Genomic DNA, 4,266 nt, shown 5'->3' with positions numbered 1-4,266 from the left:
ACACATTCCAATAGTTGCTTGCCTAGCTTGCGGACGAGATCAACTGGAAATGGGTGATAACTATTTTTGCGAAGAAAATCACACAAGCTTGGTCCAAGCATCTCAAAAACCTTTTAAACCATTTAAATCCACCACCATCTCCGGATTATTTGTAAAAATTGAGAATGATATTATATACTATATTAAAAATTAATTTTTAATATAGTATATACAGTGACGATAATCTAACCAGTTTCATTGAGGAATAAACACAAAAAATACAAGAACATATAATACAACACCAAACAGTCAACAAAATCCCATTTATATTAACAAATTACCTCAATTTCAGATATCACAGTTTGTTGTGCAATCCTAATTCACCATGACTAAACCCATTTTCCTTTCCCTTTTTTCCACCTCCTCCACCGCCGCCATATCATTACTACTCTATTTTCTTACCCTCTACCGCTACAAACAAATTACAGATCCAATCCAACCACCGGCGCTGGAACTCTCCGACCTTCTTCCAAAACAGTATCCTCTCCGGTTGTGACGCCTCCATTCTCGTCTCTTCCACTCCTTTCAACTCCGCCGAGCGCGACACTGACATCAATCCCTCCCTTCCTAGATACGCCTTCGTTCTCATCACCCGAGCCAAGACACATCTCGAACTCTCTTACCTCGACAAAGTCTCCTGCTCGAACATTCTCGCCGTCGTCGGCGATCTCGTTACCATGTTGGTGGGTCACATGTAATGCACAAGAGAGGAGAAGTATTAACAGGTGTATGTCGTGACAATAGAAGGGTAAAATAGGACTAAAAAAGTTTTGAGGTATAAACGAAAATTTTTTTTTAAAAAAAAGAGATTACTGCATAAAATTAATTTATGAGTCACTAATGTATGACTTTATAAAATATGAGGCATAGAGTGTAATTTTCTCTTAGGTTAATTGTGTCACCACAATTAACTCAGTTTAATTTCTTTCTCTGCTTAATCCAGGTGGACAACTTACATTAGGTTTGTTATTATTAATAGAGCCACAGAACTAAAATGCTAAAGTTTGTCTTGCTTTTAATTAAAAACGATTTGTTTAGTATATTTTAATTACAATTAAGAAAATCTTTAATATAGAGAAGTTAGAGTTTTTAACGATTTTTTAGTATATTTTAATTATTAATAAGGAAGTCTACAATATAGAGAAGTAAGAATTTTAGTTGGATTATAATATATTTTATGAATTGTATTAGGATAATTATTATTAAGGGTATTATCGTAAAAGTGCCTGTTCCCCCCCCATCCGTACTTTTATATATAGTATAGATATAGTATAGATATTATTTAAAAATTCGCTTTATAAAAAATATTTACAAAGATATTATTTTTATGCAAAAATACAATTTTATATACATTTAATTTAAATTTTGTATAAAATCCGAATAATATATACAATTCATTAATTTTGAATATAATTCATATACGATTTAAAACAAAAAAACATATCAGAAAACATCGGACCTGAAATAAATTTCAGATCATATATTTTAGATCTGATCTGAAAAAGATGAATGTTATATGAGCGGTGGCAGCGTGGCAGCAACTTGGAGGGATGGCAAGCGGCGGCAGTGTGGAGACAGTAGCGGCGGTGGCGTGCGGTTAATGTCGATAACGACAAGTTTTGTGAGGGGAAGATTGATGGTGGTGGTGGTGGGAAGTAATGGAGGAAGAGAAAGATTTTAGACTTTGAAAAAAATAAAGAGATAGAAAAGATGAAGAAGAGAGTATCTTGAAAATATGAAAAGACGGGTTAGTATTTTTTTGTAAGGCTTAACCTATACGAAGGTCTCTGTATTTTTCATTTTTTATTTACTTCGTCCCAAAACGTTTTTGTTTCTTTATTTGATCCCTGTATTTTCAAAAATAATTTTAGAAAAGTCCGTTTGTTTCTTTATTTACTCCATGTACTTTTTTTTTTAAAAAATTATTTGTTTTCTCGCACTTCTACACTTTTAATAACAAAAGAATTTTATAAAATTGTTTTAAAAAATACAGAAACCAAGTAACGAAACAAAAACACTTAAAAATTCGGTAAAAAAATAAAAAGTACATAAACTTTAGGACAGGTGTTGCCTTTTTGTAAAGATAAAATTGACATAGTATTTTTGTAAATATTTTACACTTTATAGTTTAAAGTGTAAATTTTCCTTTATTAAATTTATATAGAAATTTAATCTTGCTGTCGAAGGGTTAGTGATGGAGTCTGCCTTCTGAACCGGTGAGTGAACCTGCAAAACAGGGTAGAAGCTAACCGGACGGTGGTTGTCCGATTAACTCTCCGATGCTAAAGTCAGTTTAGAGCTTTGAGCAGCGTTTTGAGTATATGAATGTAATTGTGATTCTAGGCATACCTCGTGCTCCTTTTATAGTAGTCGAATATACCTAGTAGAGTTGTATTAGGCAGTTGAATCCTACTTTATAGGGATTCGGCAATATCGTAGAGATTCTCCTGATTTGTCGTGATTTACCTTAATCTGATAAGAGTCCTATTTAGGAACGTCTTCCTAAATAGTCTTATCTTCCTAAAGTAGAGCTTATCCTTCCATATGTAGTGTTTGTGTCCGAATAGGACAATATTTCCATACTTAATCGATTACCCGAATCCCGGACTCGATGCGCTCTCGGCGGATCATGTGGGATTCGGTCTTTATGTCACCGAATCTAAAGAGATTCGGCGTCTCCTTCATATCTTCGGATCTTCAGGGGGAGTCCGGTATCACCTGAGAGTGGATCTCCTGCAACTCGGCTCCATTATACTTACAATAGGATTCGGTATCCATCATTAGCCCCCCGCAAGTGAGCTGAAGTAGTTTGGCATTTATGCCTTAGTGGATTTTAGCTCTTTTGGAGCTGAGTTCTTTTATACGGGCGAGTCGTTTTGTATTCCGGGCGAGTCGTTTCATATGTTTGTGGGCGACGTTTCATCTTTAGTAAGATTCTTCGTTGCCACGTGTCGTCTATCAGTAGAGGGTTATGACCGGATGAAGGACAAGTGTCTTCGTGCGCTATTAGTTGGTCCTTATTTGTAATTATGGGATCTCGTCTTTTCAGTTTCTTTGGTTCAGGCTATATAATTGTTCATTTTCTTTCATTTTCCTTCTTCTTCAATCTTTGCTTTTTCTGCAACTGCTAAATTTTCGATTTCTTCAAGCTTTCTGTGGGTTTCCTTCTTCTGCTTTCAAGATTCCTCGTTTTCAAGTTGCTCCTTATCTTTCTTTCGATCCTGCGTACTTGCTTGCGAGGTATTTTACCTTTTCACTAATTTAATTTTTTGGTAGTTTGCAGTTTTGATTTTATTCCTCTTGTTCTTCTTGTTCTTCTTGTTCTTCGTCTTTTCCTTTCTTTTGATCTTTTAGGATTTTAATTTCATCATCACTCCGTGTTTCCCCCCCATTTTAAAATTTTTTAAATGTCAGAAGTAACTGAGGGGGCGAAGGGTGCTCGTGACGAGCTAGAATATACCCGGAGCTCCTTGTCAAGAGAGCAGATACTTGGTTATGCCGAGGAATTTAATTTTCCTGAGTCATATGTTATTCTGAGACCGGCAAAATCGTATCGGGCGAATCATAGCACCGATTCGCCTTCTAAGATAGTAATTTTTCATGAACAGCTTTTAGCGGGTCTTAGGTTTCCCTTAGAGTCTTTAATTGTAGAGGTCTGTCATAATTTGGGTGTTCCTTTGGGTCAACTTCATCCGAACGCGATTCGCCTTCTTTGTTCTTTTATGGAATCGTGTAGGGTTCGGATGCAGGAGCCTTCGCTTGCTCTTTTTAATTATTTTTATGTTTTCTCCCGCCGAAAGGGTGAGGGGTTTATTTTTGCGGGTGGTCGACCGAATCGGTCTCTTTTTAGTCTTCCATCTTCTTTGAAGGGTTGGACCCCTAAGTTTTTCTTGGTTCAACATTCTTCTTTTTCTTCTTTTTCGCGGAGTTTTACTTCTAGTAAAGTTTCGCTTACTGATGTACCTGACCTGGCTGATGGGGAGAGGGACTTCGCCTTGTCTTTGTTGTCGGATTGTCGTCTTGATAAGCCCAAGTACAGCGTTCTTTTAGAACGATATTTGAGTCGGCGTGAAATACTTTTGGCGGGTCTTCCTTTAGAAGGTATTTTTCTAATCTTTTGTTGTTATGTTTTGTTTTGTAGGATGTCGACTTCTCTTGAACATTTGCTTGATAATTTTCATGTCGATATGACTGTAGATATGGGCGAGGTGACTAGCGGCGTTCCTA

Source organism: Mercurialis annua, linkage group LG1-X, assembly GCF_937616625.2.
Source record: "Mercurialis annua linkage group LG1-X, ddMerAnnu1.2, whole genome shotgun sequence".
Lineage (NCBI taxonomy): Eukaryota > Viridiplantae > Streptophyta > Magnoliopsida > Malpighiales > Euphorbiaceae > Mercurialis > Mercurialis annua.
Note: the sequence above shows the minus strand (reverse complement) of the source record.